Source organism: Danio aesculapii, chromosome 17 (assembly GCF_903798145.1).
Source record: "Danio aesculapii chromosome 17, fDanAes4.1, whole genome shotgun sequence".
Lineage (NCBI taxonomy): Eukaryota > Metazoa > Chordata > Actinopteri > Cypriniformes > Danionidae > Danio > Danio aesculapii.
In genome coordinates, this window is record NC_079451.1 from 7051161 (window position 1) to 7068987 (window position 17827).

The 17827-nt window shown below is 34.6% G+C and overlaps 1 protein-coding gene across 1 annotated transcript in view; it reads left to right on the plus strand.

Moving 5' to 3' along the window:
- slc25a21 (solute carrier family 25 member 21) overlaps window positions 1–17827 on the plus strand; it is a 197881-nt gene that overhangs the window by 522 nt on the left and 179532 nt on the right. The window lies entirely within an intron of this gene.

Below are 17827 nucleotides of genomic sequence, written 5' to 3' on the forward strand. Positions count from 1 at the left end.
GTATTATGCTGATGTTATTATTCAGTGAATGTGTTTTGTGGGGGATTTTAAGTAGATAGAGGTTAGTATCCTTCGACCGGATGTCTGTCTGAAGAGGGACGCAGGATACACGCGCACTTCTGATGGTTCCGTGTACTAATCGTTCCCTCTGAGTTTAACGCGTTGTCTTGCCTTTACGTGTTCATTTAACATCATGTCATATCTATGACACCATACAAGCTAAGCAAAGTGACATTTAACGAAGCAATACTACAGTAGAGCAACACGAAGTCTACAAAACGATAGCGAAAATTTAACCACTAATAAAAGCTCATCCGAATGCAAGGAAAAGTGTACAGTCTCTGAGATTAATAGGAAGATATTGAGTTCTGCTCCTTATAATACTGTATATATGTATTTTAGAGTGCTAAATTAAATATTTTTGATGTTCATTTGTTTCCTTTTTTAATATTCATGTGTTGGTTTAAACTATTTATTTATTAAAAATACATTTATTTACAATTATTATTTACAATGAATTGGGTAGCCCAAATTGTTCATAGTGTATGTGTGTGAATGAGTGTGTATGGATGTTTCCCAGTGATGGGTTGCAGCTGGAAGGGCATCTGCTGAGTAAAACATGGATAAGTTGGCGGTTCATTCCGCTGTGGCGACCCCAGATTTTTAAAGGGACTAAGCTGAAAAGAAAATTGAATGAATATATGTAATATTAACGATACAATTATTTATTTAAAATACTTTTTTATCTCTTAAATTATTTTGAATATTTTTTATCCAGTTTTTATGAATCTTATTTTTCAAATTATTTTATTAGTTAAATTCTTAATATATTTGCTTAAAACTTTTTAATTGAATTTGATTTTTTTTAACAAATGCACCCTGTACACAAACAATAAAAAAAGACAAATCCATTTAAACTCTTTAACAATTAGTTATACAGATAAATGCAAATATTAAGAAATGTCATATTTTGGTGTCAAATTATATATAAAAAGTGTGGTGACAGTTAAGGGGATCAATTACAAGTGGAATATGTAAATACAAACTTTTATTTTGTATGTGATTAGTAAACAGCACTACAAACAGCATACTCAAATATTGAAAATTAGGGGGAAAAAGCATCTGATTTATACCCTAAAGCTATATAAAATCCTTTTAGCAATTTTGTATAATTTTATTTGAATTTTTTATTGTTGCAAAAATTGTACACCACAAACCAGGGAACAATCAACATCGCAAGGTGTGTTAACCATTACAATAAATAAAATAAGCTAAAATTGTTCTTTCAAAAAAAACTAATAATAAATAAAATAGATAACAACTGCAACAAGGAGCGAGGAGCGGTACAAAAGACATACATCAAACGACTAAGAAATTATAAAAGTAGACATTTTAAAATGAAGTATACAGAGCTTTCGGTTATTTTATTTTGGTTTCTTGAAGCTTTGAGTCACTTTCCCTACCTCAGAAAGAAAACACCTAAAAGAGGACCTGCATTTTTTTCCATTTACAACAAGGAATATGATATTTACCCATATAGTAAAACAAAGTTCACAATATCAGAGAAACACAAATTTAAATCACATTTGTAAAAGAAAATATCTTCTAGAACAAAAGGGGCGGACTGAAATCATCTTTAAAGAAAGCCATATATATGTCAAACCAGAATTTAGAAGTGGATTCACAAGAAAAAATGATCAAGAAAAGTGATCGAGTGTTTCTGGAAGATTTGAACAAAAGCTACACGTGTCAACATCAAAGTTAAATCTTGTTTGAATAAACTCATTTACAAATTCTGTTATGAGTTTCCTTAACCTTAGGTGCTACAGGATATTTCAAATAAAAGGTAAAAGCTTTGTCCTCTACTAAGGGTTCAACAACTCCTAGATGATAACATTTATAATCACCCATGATAATGCGTTTAAATTCTTTGTATATAAGCTTGTTGTTCCATTTACTATCAAAAATATCAACGTTTGATATTTTTAAAGATGGAAGAGAAGTTACAGAAGTACATGGGGGATCAAAATAATTACTTGGAATTAACCTAAACAAAGCAATAAATATAGCTTCACCAATTTTAGAATAACCTTTATCTGTGATTCTAAATATTTATTTAAAAAGTCGTTATGAGATAGTAACAATCCATTTTCATCCATCAAATCATTGATAAATATAATGCCTTTACTATACCAGTCACTTTTAAACAAAGATTTTCTGTTAATAATAACAGCTATTTGTATGATATTATTTATTACATTAATGTCAATGTCAATTTTATTTCTATAGCACTATTTAATACAACCAGAGGTTGACCAATGTGCTGCACAGTACAAATCAAAACAGATAAAAAACAAATATATATATAAAATTATAAAATTATTGCTAAAACAGACACTTTTCACTGATAAAATGCCAAATCAAAGAGATAAGTTTTTAACCTAGATTTAAAAACAGACAGAGATTAAACAGATCTGATACAGAGGGGCAGAGCATTCCACAGCCTAGGACCAGCTACTGCGAAAGCACGGTCACCTCTGCATTTCAGCCTCGACTTAGGTATGAATAACAGTCTCTGGTTAGATGACCGAAGAGACCGACCAGGCTGATGCTCAATTTAAACCTTAATGCTCAAATTAAACCTTGGGAAAATGTACATGTTCTGTGTTATACTTAACTTGGGATTATGATGATCAAAACATTGACATCTCTGTGTTAATGACAGTAATCATCCTATAACTTGTCAATAATTGTGTGTTTGTTTGGAGTTCACACAGGACAAACTGACTAGGCGTTTTAAAAGCACTCTTAGCCAGACACTCATAATGCATGCACACAGACCAGCAGCAGTTTAATACTGTACACACAGCAGACAGAACGGAATCGGCACATTTGTAAAAAGAAATGATGCCAGCTGCTTTGCGAAAGCTTTCATTATGCATTTTAAGCTTGTGAAAATGTATTGGCGGAGAAATAGGAAAATCAGCTAATGTGAAAGAACTGGTCTGGTGAGGCTTTTTTTTCTGTGTCGTTACAGAGAATCAGTCTGTGTTCAACACAAGCCTTCAAAACCCAGTTATAGATTAATCTGACCATTTAAAATCAAGCTGACTGTACTGCTTATAGGATATCTGCCTGTCATACAAGCTCATTATAACAAGTACAAGGAAGGATTTTGAACTTAAGAAATACATATATTCCTTTCATTATACTATATTTTAACAGCCTGCTTTGGACTTTCTTTCTTTCTTTCTTTCTTCTTTCTTTCTTTCTTTCTTTCTTTCTTTCTTTCTTTCTTTTTTTTTTCTTTCCTTCTTTCTTTCTTTCTTTCTTTCTTTCTTTCTTTCTTTCTTTCTTTCTTTCTTTCTTTCTTTCTTTCTTTCTTTCTTTCTTTCTTTTTTACTAGGGGCAAGAAATCACAATGCTGAGCTAGCATTGCGATCCTCTGCCCCGTCGCAGCAGCAATGGCATTTTAGAATGAAAACGATCCATGTCCACACTGCCGTATAATCTAGCATTTTTGACACCTGCCTTTTTTCACACTATACTGCTGAAAACTGACATCCTGTGACTACACACACACACACACACACACACACACACACACAAACACAACACGTCTGAGCTCCAGCTGTCAGCGGGTGCTTTGAGCACAAAATTCCAGAGCAGTGCACACCGACAGTTTATCAAGGATGTACCGCTGGATTGCATCTCACTTTAGTTCTCTTCCAGAACATAGACTCTTCGGTCTTTTGATTCTATCAGGTAACGTGTCACAGCATCAGTACACTGCTTCAATCTTTGGCTTTCACGCTTGTGCTTAGTGATTTTAGAGAAAACCTCAGATACTGTTGGCAGGTTCCTGTTGGTTGTGCACCTTTTTTACCAACCGAGTTTGTCGACGCCATTATAAAGACACAAATCATTCTGCCTATTCATGCCAGAGTCCTGTGGAAAAAGTAAGGAAGGAAGGAAGGAAGGAAGGAAGGAAGAAAGGAAGAAAGAAAGAAAGAAAAAAGAAAAAGAAAGAAAGAAAGAAAAGAAAGAAAAAAGAAAAGAAAGAAAGAAAAAAAGAAAAAGAAAGAAAGAAATAAAGAAAAAAGAAAAAGAAAGAAGAAAGAAAGAAAAAGAAAGAAAGACAGAAAGGAAGGAAGGAAGGAAGGAAGGGAGGAAGGAAGGAAGGAAGAAAGAATTAATTTCATTATTAGTACATATTAGTTAAGGCCACCTAATATAAAGTGGAACCTTTCTTTCTTTCTTTCCTTCTTTCTTTCCTTCTTTCTTTCTTTCTTTCTTTCTTTCTTTCTTTCTTTCTTTCTTTCTTTCTTTCTTTCTTTCTTTCTTTCTTTCTTTCTTTCTTTCTTTCTTTCTTTCTTTCATAGTTTAATACAATATTTATAGAATATATTCTTCTTTTCTTTCTTTCTCTCTTTCTTTCTTTTTTAGATTTCTTTCTTTCTTTCATTGGTATAGAACTCAGCCAGTGTTTTTTTTTTTAGCTCGCACCCCCTGCACTTGTCATATCCCCTCCAGCAGGCTGTTAATGAGGCTGGAGAGAAAGAGAGAGACATGTTCATTTACGTGTGACCAGGTCAAAGGGATTGGATTGAGTCTGTGCTTTGGCTTCTCTCAGACTTGGACTCTCCAAAACACAGAGTTAATGTCGCTGCAGTGCGTTTTATATATCCTACCAGGACTCATTTCACAGCCTTTCCATTCAGGCATACATAAAGAAATTGGGGCATGTGGTAAAGTCTGAAATAGGGGGGAGTTTCGCCTGTGCCTAATAATAGCGTAGAAGTGTAGAAGCTGTAACGGTGAGTTTGTAATCAACCACAAGGGGGAAGCATTGCACTTGGCATTAGCTGTGGTCACGGTGCATTTCACCATCTCTCAGCTCTCAGCATAAGTAATCAGATTAAAACGGATTAATGCAAGTTTAATGAGTTAAACAGTGTGTCAGTTAAAATGGTCCATAAAATATTTGTCATAAACGACATAATATTTTACATAAATGTGTAAATGTATTATTTTCAATATTTCTATATACTAAAGGGTGAACAGTTTTTTTTATATGTATACACACACACTTACCGGCCACTTTATTAGGTACATCTGTCCAACTGCTTAATAATGCAAATTTCTAATCAGCCAGCAACTCAGTGCATTTAGGCATGTAGACATGGTCAAGATGATCTGCTGCAGTTCAAACAGAGCATCAGAATGGGGGAGAAAGGTGATTTAAATGACTTTGAACGTGACATGGTTATTGGTGCCAGACGGGCTGGTCTGAGTATTTCAGAAAGAGATCTATAGGGATTTTCACGCACAACCAACTCTAGGGTTTACAGACAATGATCTGAAAAAGAGAAAATAATCAGTGAGCGGCAGTTCTGTTGGCGCAAATGCCTTGTTGATGCCAGAACTCAGAGGAAAATGGCCAGACTGGTTCGAGCTGATAGAAAGGCAACAGTAACTCAAATAACCCCTCTTTACATCCGAGGTATGCAGAAGAGCATCTCTGAATGCACAACACATCCAACCTTGAGGCAGGTAACTACAACAGCAGAAGACCACACCGGGTGCCTCTCCTGACAGCTAAGAACAGGAAACTGAGACTACAATTCACGCAGGCTCACCAAAATTAGACAATAGAAGATTGGAAAAACGTTGCCTAATCTGATGAATCTCGATTATTGCTGCGACATTTAGACGATTGTGTCAGAATTTGGAATCAACAACATGAAAGCATGGATCCATCCTGCCTTGTTTCAACAGTTCAGGCTAGTGGTGGTGTAATGGTTCGGCACACTTTGGGCCCATTAGTACCAAATGAGCGTCTTGTCAACACCACAGCTTACCTGAGTATTTTTGCTGACCATGTCCATCCCTTTATGACCACAGTGTACCATTTTCTGATGGATACTTCCAGCAGGATAACGGTCCATGTCATAAAGCGCAAATCATCTCATACTGGTTTCTGGAACATGACAATGAGTTCACTGTACTCAAATGGCCTCCACAGTCAACAGATCTCAATCCAATAGAGCACATTTGGGATGTGGTAAAATGGGAGATTCGCATCATGGATGTGCCGCTGACAAATCTGCAGCAACTGTGTGATGTTATGTCAATATGGACCAAAATCTCTGAGGAATATTTCCAGTACCTTGCTTAATCTATGCCATGCAGGATTAAAAGTGGTACTAGCAAGGTGTACCTAATAAAAAAAACTCTGGGTGTGTGTATATATACAGTTGAAGTCTGAATTATTAGCCCCCTGTTTATTTTTCCCCTTAATTTCTGTTTAATAGAGACAAGATTTTTTCAACACATTTCTAAATATAATAGTTTTAATAACTCATATCTAATAACTGATTTATTTTATCTTTGCCATGATGACAGTAAATAATATTTTACTAGATATTTTTCAAGACGCTTCTATACAGCTTAAAGTGACATTTAAAGGCTTAACTATGTTAATTAGGTTAACTAAGCAGGTTAGGGTAATTAGGCAAGTTATTGCACAGTGATGGTAGGTTCTGTTGACAGTCGAAAAAATATATAGCTTAAAGGGGCTAATAATATTGACCTTAAAATGTTTTTTAAAGAATTTTAAAATGCATGCATGAAATGTTCATGAGTTAAAGTGAAACTGCCGAACAGCAGTTGAAGTCAGTTTTTTGAGTTGTCTATCGATTGATGTCATAGCTGTCAGAGATGTCCGATCAGTTTCTGACGGGGGTTGGAAAGGTCTTTCCACCAACAAGGAACAGTGAAAGAAACTGTTCTGGAAAATAATTTTGTGCCTCTCACTGGTGGTGCCACTAGGCTGACTGCTTTTTGGAGTAGATTTAGACTTATAATATAAAGATGGAGTACATAAAATAATAGAATAATTATTAAACTAAATCTTAGTTTCTTGGTGTATACTAATGTCATAATAATATTTAGAGAGATGTCTTCTATTTATGAAATATTCCATATCTGTGGAACAATTAGCTGACTTTTAAAACAATATACAGTGTGCAGGGCAATCCAGCATTAATTAAAAAAATGGACCTGAATTAGTTAAGCCGGATATTACTTACAAACTCTGCATTTGCCCAATTATGTTTAAAAAAGTCCCTTCATAAGTGTTCCTAATGGGAACTTATTTTCTTTTCATCATTTATCTTGGTTTTATCCAGAAGGTCCGGAAGAACGGTCAGATGTTACCTTAAGTGTTTTTGGTATTGATTTCCTCTCCCTGCCCCTGTTATGCAGAGTCATTTGGTAAGATTTACACAAAAATGTTTTAGTTATGATTAGTTTCTGTGTAAACGTATCCGCTGACCGCAAATGGAGTGTGACGGGAAAAGACAGACAGCCTAAGTATAATTGAACTCAGTCCACCCCTCCATAGCAGACCCACACTTAAAGCACACTCAGGTCTCTCCTGTTTTAACTGCTGCTTAAGTGTGAAATAAAGTTTAGGAGCATCTGACAAATCTATTCACAAAGTCTCAGTCAAGAAGAAGAAAAGAGTAAAGCGAGATCAAATAAATAAAGGTGATTAACAGGAGGACCCTGGGAGAAATATTCACTTTAGTCTGCCACAAACGACCATTTCCTCTCAGGCCCACAACTGGCCGCTACAATCAGAGCTGAATTAGGCCTAATATTTATTTCCAGAAACAATTGTACATGCCTCAGCACGGCAGTGATTGGACATGTTGTGGACAGATGTTTAGATGAGCTCATGTTTGAAGTAATGTTGATTTTGGAGGGTTCTTCTCTGAGTCTCCAAATCGTCTTGCTCTGTGTCATTGTACGACTTTCTTTTCTTTTTGTCACTGGACACTCTAGTGATTGTCTGAACAAACTGTACAATCAGAGTTCTGATGATATTTATGTAATGAAGCGGTCGTTCAGTATCGCATAAGAAACTTCTCAATGTGCAGAAAACTGCTCTTAAAATGGGGCAAAAACGCAATTAAAGCATAATAAACATTACAAAAACAAACAGAGGAGATTTATTGACTGCTACGACTAATTACCGCTGGAGGAAATGTGCAGGATCATAATGTCACAAGAAATCAGTTGACTGCAACCAGGCATGAAGTATAATGGTAACATATGCAGCAAAGGAGCTTAGATTCTCCAAACAGATCATATACCTCCCACAGGTACCAGCGACTATTAAAAGAGCCTCAGAACACCTCAGATGTGCGCTATATGCATTTGTTTACAGCACGAATGGATTATTATCTCTGTGTCTGACATGAGGACTACTGTGAACTACTGTTTCCACGAGGCGGATGTGGATTGTCGCTGTTGTGTCAGCTGTTTGTCAGGCTTTGAATGGATGGAGTTTAGTCTGCCAGGGAAATGTATGAGCCAGCCAGGGGCCGCCGACGTTATCTTAATGATGTGATTTATGGAGGTCGCGCGCTGAACTGAGCAGAGGAGCCGCGACAGACGGGGACGCGCGTGGGAGACGGTTCACGGGCGCGCGCACACTCCTGCACACATAACGCTCATCCATCATGCGTGTTGTGTTGCTGTAAGCAATGAGGATAATTGCGGTGTTATGGTAAGAGTAGCGTGATTATGATTGTTCGACATGGGAGGCTGTATCTGGGCTTGCGCTTATTTTCCGGGGAAGATTATTAAAATGAGGCCTTGGAGCGGACTGGAAGGATCTGGCAACAATAAATTCAATAAGGTCTATCGACTGATCACGATGCTGATCTAATCAGCGATGTTAGTATTCCTCTTATTAATTTGTGATTAATCTCTTGCAGTTTGAAAGACTTTTATGCCATTGGCGAATATAGCCTACTTCATGTGAATTAGCTCATTTTGAAATGCCTTAAATTGTATTCTTTTTTTATTAAATCTTTTTTTCCTACTTCTTGTGTGCTGCTTTTGAAAGTCCAAATGAAATTAGGTAAATAATTATGTGGGTGGTGTTGTTGGTCAGATTTTGGTGTGCACATATAAACTGAGATGCATAGTTTGTTTTATAAATGTTTTAAAACTGTTAATGCATCAGTTCTACTACAGTTCTATCTTTTATAAACGTATCTGTCCTTGAAATAATAATAATAATAACAAATAATAATAATAATAATAATAACATAAATACAGTGAATGAAAAGTATTTAATTCCCAAAATTTCAAAAAACAAACTGATGGTTGATTTCTGTGTGTTATTCTGTGAATTCTTTCTCAGATTTTTTTTTAATACTGTTAAAACACAAATGTACAAACCCTGTCCTTGTCCTGAGCCCAACTGAACCTACAGCTTTAATAGTTTTGTTATGCTAAAAACTGTTAATTAAGAAAAAAAAACTTCAGAAATAGCAAGTTGTTATCATTCACATCAATTGATTAAAAAAATGAATTTCTAAATAACTTCTACAAATAAATCATTTTTTATAATTGTCCCCATGTTTTCGTCAGTCCTGTCATAATTGCATTAAATTGAATGTAAAATGTGTGCAAAACACCTTTAAGGCTATAACTCAAAGCAAGTGAAGTTTTTCATTAAAAAAAAGTGGCATTTTGTAAATAAACTGAAAGTAAAAGTTTGACATGGACATTTTTGTGCTCTGTGTGCTTTTTTAGATTGTCTCTCAAATGGAACATTCTAATTGACCTTGTTTACTCATTTGCTAGTAAGGAAACATGTTTTGATTTGTAATATTTTATTAAATAATAACTAAAGTCTCTGAAACAACTTTCATTTGGTGATGCCACGACTGAACTATTATTAAGCAGTAGTAAAGCCAAAAGCTACATTAGCATTGTTTGAGATTAATATCATTCATGATGATTCTTTTTAAAATCTTGCCATTAGTTAATAAAATAATTGAATAACTCTGAAGTATAATAATGTTTATAGTCTGCCAATGTAAAAATGACAACTTTTCATAATGCAGTTAATGGGGTAAATGCACACAAGACTTTTAATTAGGTCGGCCAGCCCCAGGGCTTCCGGTCAATGGGGTATATGCCGAAACATGCTAATAGGACTTTTAATTTGCCAGTATCATGGGCTAATCGTTTCCTGTGAAGTGTATGCCAATGCAAAATGTAGCCGATGAAGTGTATGCCGGCGCATTTAAGGTCTGTTTTCTTTAAAAATCAGCGATCTCCACTGGTTAAGTGATATCCAATATAAAGTGGGTCTCAGATTGTACAAGAAGTGCTGCATTAAACGACATTTTTCCCCGCCATGTCTTTATAATATGAGCGTTTATTTTACCACAGTATATTCAATGAAGCTTCTGCGCTAGCCTGCCGATTCTGACGGGTGCGTGCGAGCAAACGGCTTTTTGTCTCGTTTTATGCTTGAGCAACTAAATGAATGCCAAATCTGTTTAACTGATTGTATTTGAATTACATTACAACATCCATGCTGTAAAAGAAACCGTATAAAATGGAAAAAACCTCACAATATCAGGTCACCGGAAGTTTATCAGTATGGGAAACACACTAGCTCGGCATATACCCTATTGTCATCCCATACAAAATCGCAGTGTTTAAGATCTGATTTCTTTAAAAAAACAACGATCTTCACTGTCTAGCTGAGGTACGATATAAAGTGAGTATCAGACCAAACAAGAGTTGTTTGGTCTGATAGACCAACAATAGTTCGGACTGCTGAGCGAATCACCAGTACAACCCTTCCTACTCCCCAAGAACTGTATTTATCCAGAGCGAGCAGAAGGGCTGCCAAAATCACTCTGGACCCCTCACACCCAGCACACTACCTCTTTGAACTTTTACCTTCTGGTCGACGCTACAGAGCACTGCGCACCAGAACAGCCCCACACAGAAACAGTTTCTTCCCTCAGGCAATCCATCTCATGAACACTTGATGATAATAATTGTGGAACCAACATCACTACTTGCTATACACTTTTATACACATATACACTTATTTAACAACACACTTTACATGCCAATTTGCACATAACAGCTGCACATATAACATTGTATATAGTAATAAACACGTACATACACTTGTCCATCTGTATATTTGCACTCACTACTTCTATTTTTTTAAAAATATATTTATTATTTGTTTTTTGTCCAGTCTCTGTAATCCTGTTGCACTGTAGAAGCTCTGTCACGAACACAAATTCCTCGTATGTGTGAACATACCTGGCAATAAAGCTCTTTCTGATTCTGATTCTGAAGAAACACTGCATTAAATTATATTTTTCTGCACCATGTCTTTAAAATATTGAAGTTAACTTTACCCCAGTATTTTCAATAGAGTTTCTGCGTGAGGCTTATGACGACGCCTGTGTTTAAACAGTCTTTCATCTCTTTTTGCATTTTAACAACCAAATGGATGCTTAAGTCTATTTAACCGAATGTATTGTAATTACATTACAACATCGATGCTGTAAAAGGAACCATATGAAATTGAAAATAGTCACATTACGCTTTCACCGGAAGTTCATCATTAGCTGAAAAACACTAGCTGTGCATCGAGCACATTCCCAGTAGATAAAAGAATGTCAGTTTTATTACTATGCTACAAATACTGCTATACTATGCATTTTCAGATTGATTATTTTAACTTCTACACAATCCTTCAAAAAGAAGACTAAAAAAGAAGCAACAAGTGGTCTGACAAACATGTCAATACTGAATCAGTGAGTCTAAAAAGAGTCTAAGATGTCAGAGATTTCCATAGTACAGAACTATATATCACAAAATGTAGTCATATTGGCCGAACACACTGTATTACATACAGTACCATAATACAGCACATGGCAGCAATAACGTAGCTGGAAAGGAAACCAGCTAACAAGCTATGCTTAATTGAGCACTTAGTCTAAGTAGTCAAGGGCCATAGTTTGAATGACCCTGTAGGAAAATGAAACTACACGGTAGATGAGACACTCCATGTGCATGTACAGTATTTGTGTGTAAGCATTCGCATTTTCTTGGACTGCTGTCCAGTTGGCTGTTGTCCGATGTTGTAATTAGCGCAGAATACTGATATGTCTTTTGGCTGGAGAAGGGCTTTTGATGGAGTGATCACAACATTGCATTGATCATAAAGTCTCGCATATGGACATATTCCCATAAGGGCTGTCTAAAAATATCCTTCTGAGGAACTTTCTTTTAGCTCCGTAAATTTGTAATTGTTTCTCAATCCACCATGCTGTAATTTGCTATGACTTAACTGCGGTGGAGGACTTGTGTTTTGCTCCGTTTGAGAAACAAATCATTGTCCCGTTTGAGCTTTATATTGTCTGGAAACATTGGGGGAGTCTTTGCCCAGAGTTACAATTCTGCCGTCAGCCGACTTTCTCATTTGAAGGAGAAGCAAACAGAGGGGTCACAGACGAACAGATGAATCAAAGTCAACAAGTAATGTACATCTCTTTAAACTGAATCTAAATTGAGAAGCTAAATTGTAGTCAATTACAAACCAAGCCATTTGCTTTTCTGTAGAAATGCATGGATTTTAAATGAACATAATAAGTAGCGTCAGAAGCAGCTGAAAAATGCTAGGACAGATTTAGTTTTTAGATTTGTGTCTGCATATGTATACATACTGTGATTGAATAATCATTTTAATGCATTAAGCATAATGGCAGCACTTTAAAATAGGGTCTATTAACTAAAACATATTTTAAATTAACTACAAATTAACAATATATTTGTTATAGTACAATTTATTTTTATTATTGATCAGCATCATCATCTTTGATAATGTTAGTTAATAAAGCTGTTCATTGTTAGCAAAGCTCAGGGGTCTCAAACTCAAATTGGCAGGGGGCCATATCAGTGACTGACAATTCATAGGAGGGCCGTTTTAACAATCTAGCACAAGACAAAAGTGGATACCTGATGTAATCGATGCACTCAGACATTCTTCCCCAGAGTATCAAAGCTCCTTTTTGTTTTTTTGTTATACATATTGAAGGGGTAGTTTAAAATGCTATGAAAATACTACAATTTAATAATAGGCAAAATAATTATAATAATTATGTCCCAATCAATTGTTGTTAACCAAAAATTTAACAGATAGCATAGGAGCTGTGTAAAACTATAACAAAGAGGGGAAAAGTATGTTTATATTCACATTTATTTTAACATGTTCAATTCAGCTGGCTGTAAAATTTTTACTAATGCACATTTTTTTACACAAATCTTAATATGCAAATTAGGAAAATCTATTAATGAGACCATTTGAATCGAATATTAGCAAAATGATCATATTCACACCACTAGCATAACGTATAAGCCATAAAGAAGTGTTTGTACAACAAAATACAGGCGGTATAAAACTGATTGTAATCAAATGACCTTTGAATATTCACAAAATTAGAGCTTTGGTAAAAATAGAGCACTTACAAACATGTATTTCAACGTTTAAATCATCAGCAGAAATAATCTGCATGTGCGTACCGCACGCTGAGAGAAACGAAAGTAACCCGAACATATAGTACAGTACTTTAAATGTCCAGGTGAGGGTCAAAACCACAAGTGGCTATATGCGACTGCACAACAATTAGTTATTCCAAAATATATGTTTTGTTTAGCTGAATCTTGTTGTATTTTTGACGTCAGTTGTGGGTCGGAGGGGGGCAAATGTTTGAGACCCCTGGCATAGCTTAATTGATTAATATTTACTTATACATTATTAGAGTCAAAATTTGTATTTTGTACACCTTTTGATTTAAAATGAACATGAAGTAAAATTAATAAAGAAGTTTGAAGTATGTTATTAAAAATTTTTTCATTAAATACATTTCAAATATATTTTTTAATATTAACCAGCACAACTTTTTCCAACACAGGTAATGATACGAACTGTTATTTGGCCATCAAATCAACATAGAGTGTTATGCATCGTGTAACACATTTACAGTTTTACTTTCTATTGAATGTTTTGACTTTTTAATAAAATTAATTTTAAATTATAAAAAATATTTCACAATATTAACAATTTCTATTGTATTCTTATAAAAATAAGCACAAGATACTTCCTTATCTCTTTATTGGGCACTCATTGAAATTCTCACCATTGTAATACCCGACAGTCAACTTTATCAAATGAAATGAGTGTAGTTAACTCAAAATTTACTGAAAGTTTTGAACTCAGTGTTGAAGGTAATGAGATAATTAAATACCTCATTACTTCAACTTGAATGGAGTAAGTTCACAGTACTCATATAGATTAGTTTTTTAGCTCAAATGGTTTGTAGCAATCGGTTTCCTCAAACAGTTTGAGTTGCCTTAACTTATTATGTTACTCAGTTGGTTTGAGTTCTCTTCGTTTATTGGGTTTTACTGTGCTCAAATTGCTTCATTTACTTAAAAGAATTAAGATCACAGTACTCATTAGGATTTGTTTTTGAACTTAAATGGTTTGTTGCAATTGGTTTCCTCAAATGATTTGTTTCCTCAAATAAGTTACCTTAACTTTTTAGGTTTTACCATGCAATATGGGAAAACCCTGGAGTTGAGGTTAGTACAAGGTTTTTGACTTTTAAATTGTAATTAATGTCAATGGAGTTATCATATATAACCCTTAAGGGTTAAAAATAACAATAAAACCTCACACACAATATTAAATCAGCTACAGAAATGACAATGTAATTAAAGTGTCCATAAATGTTGGAACATTTTGGGAGCCACTTTAAAATTTTAAATACAGTTTAAAGGCAGTTTAACAGTTCACCTGAAAATGGCAATTTGCTCACTATTTACTCTCCCTCAAGTAATTCCAAAGCTTTATGAAACTCTTTATTCTGCCGAACACAAAAGAAGATATTTTGAAGAATGCTAAAAACCTGTAACCATTGATTTCAGTAGTAGGAAAGACAAATACCATGGAAGTCACGTTCTCTGAGCTTTTCTAGAGAGTCAGAGGCTCTTTATCTGGGTTAACCGGCTCAAGATGAGTTGTGCACGAGCAAGAGCTGAAATCATAATGTGATTTGTTGTGCTTGGAAGCCAATTTGAGTCTTTTTTTGGGAGCGATCCCTGCCCGGTCGCCCGCTTGTGTACTTGGCGAGGAGACCTTAATTAGAGAAGCTCAAATTTATAGACACTTTTGATTAAGGCTGATCTTGAGTTGTAAAAAGATGACATTGCCTAGGAGGGGGACATTGGCAAGGGCAGCCGCTCAATTTGATAATGAGAACCAAAGCTTATGAGAAGGGCTTGTTTTGAATTTGTTTACACGTTTATTATCCTTTCAAAAGGAGCGCTTCATCCAATAAAATCAAGACAGACACAGATGTCACAATCAAGAGGCAATAAGGAGGGACGGGAGGAGAAATGAAGCGGTTTCCATTATTATGTTTGAAATAAGGGCAATTATACAATGGAATAAAGATATAAAAAATGATGTTGGGTCATGGAAAAGTGCCCTGGTTGTACGTCTTGAATTCCTGTTTGCTCGTGCTACCCCGAGGCACATGGGTGGGTGTTCGTAGGAAAGTGGGAGTGGATTATTGCACAATTTGGATGCTGATTGGTTTATAAATTAGCTTGCAATGATTGACAGGATCACAAACCAGTAGAGGATTTGGCTACAGAAGTCTTTTAAGACTTGATCATTAAAAATAAATACTAGGGTTGCAGAATATATCACAAAATTATCATTATAGAGATGTGGATGCTGATTGGCTTAGAAATTAGTTTTCAATGATTGACAGGATCACAAACTAATTGAGGATTTGCCTACAGAAGGCTTTTAAGACTGAATCATTAAATATAAATACCAGGGTTGCAGAATACATATCACAAAATTATCGTTATAGAAATAATAGTATAAGCAATATACATATCACAGATGTGAGATAAATTACATTTATTTTATGTATTGGTTGTTTGTCTAAATTTGATCAATCAGATTGGGCCTTACTATCTTTATCCCCACCTCATCTGTAGTTGCTGTTCTGCTATTATATTATATGCTACAAATACTAGTCAAGACCAGAGAGGAAAATGACAACAGCCAATCAGAGTCAGATATTTCTGCAGAGGTTTTCACTTATTCGTAGTGTTTTAAAGACTAAATGTTTGCACCTCGACACAGTTTTTGAGTGTGAATTCATTAAATCTGAAAAATAGATTGTATTTGAATATTTTAATATTATTACATAAGTCAATAATTTTAAGACATAGCTAATAAAATACCATTTTTAGGGAAGTTTTATATTGTAATACATATTGTTTTCGCAGTAATCACCAACAACATTGCATATTTTCCCACTATTGTGCAGCCCTAATAAAAACTATTAAAAAAAGTAGTTTCTTATTGATCTGATCCTTGATTACATTTTCGTTTTGATTGAGTTAGTTTTCAATCCTTAAAATAAAAATGCATCTCAGCCGAATAACATTTTGATTAAAGTTTTTTAGTCAACTTCTAAATCTTAATAATCACTCCACTCTTTTTGATGTTATTCCCTCTTTTTCTGTCATCATAAAGATGCTGTTTAGTCTTCTATCATGCTTGTAGTAGCCACACCCCATGATAGGTGGCAGTAGAGAGCTATTTTGATGCTTCACTACTTTGCCTTCCTCTTATGGCAAGTCATTTTGACCTTTAATAAACCACCAGTAGTATCTATTTTCTGATACTTGTATCTGATCCATTAAGTAATAGTTATCATTCATTAGCTATTCTTCAGATCCTGTAACACTTGCTCTTTATATACCAGTACCTTTTAAAAAGAAGTACGTATTTATCAGACACTGTTTGTTATTTATTAGATGCTATTGAATACTAGCAATATTACCAGGAATATGGAATTCCAGTGTCATTCTGAATAATTCCTATTCAACAAATGTGTTCTAGTTTTATTGAATAAGAACTAGTGTCTAATAAATATGATCTTTTAAATAAGTTCTGTAATAACTAAATAATATATATTTATTAGTTTTCAGTAAATATTAAGCTCTAGTATCTAAAAATAAGTATTAGTATTTTAAAATAAGTACTAGTACAATGTTAGTACTATTAATGTACTAGTCACAATTGGGATACATGCCAGGTGAAACTTAAAATCAATGGTAAAAATGTTATATTTTCAATAGAATAGTTACAAGTATCCAATGTGAACTAGTGTCTATTCAATAAGCACTTTTATCTAGTAAATAACTGTCTAACAAATAAGTATAGTATCTATCTTTTTAAAAGGTATCTATAAACACTAATAGTCAACGAATAGCTACTAATATATTCTTCTATCTAATAATCAGTACTAGTAACCAGGGGCGAGGCTGTTAATTTTGGATCCTATGAAAGAATATTTGATGTTTGAGCCCCTGCTAATACTGTAATTGTAATAAAGCAGATTTGCAGGGCCCACAAAGTGCATGGGCCATTAGAGTCGTCTTATCTTACCCTAGCTTAGCAGCACCCCTTTTAGTAACTTGTAAGATATTACATTTTATGGATTAAATGTTAAAATGGCTTGCCATATTCTTTCTGTCAGCCTTTATAAATCTTTCGCCAAGTGATGGCCTTCAGTGTGGAGCTTCTGAAGCTGAAAATTGAAAGCTTTTTATAGTAATAGAGAAGGCTTATGCAGTTATAATTATGTGTAAAAATAAAAGTTCCTAGAGTATATTTTCTCAGAGATCCCATACAGGAACTTTTTGTTTGTTTCTCAAACCTTTCCATGTACAGTTCCTAAAAGAACCACTTATTTTTCTGTTGAAAATAAAATTTTTACAATTCTGAGGAACCTTTTTTCCTAATAAAAAACTTTTTGTTGAATTGAAGTTTTAAAAATTATAAAGGTTCTTCATGGAACCATTAATGCCAATAAAAACTTTTATTTTTAAGAGCATA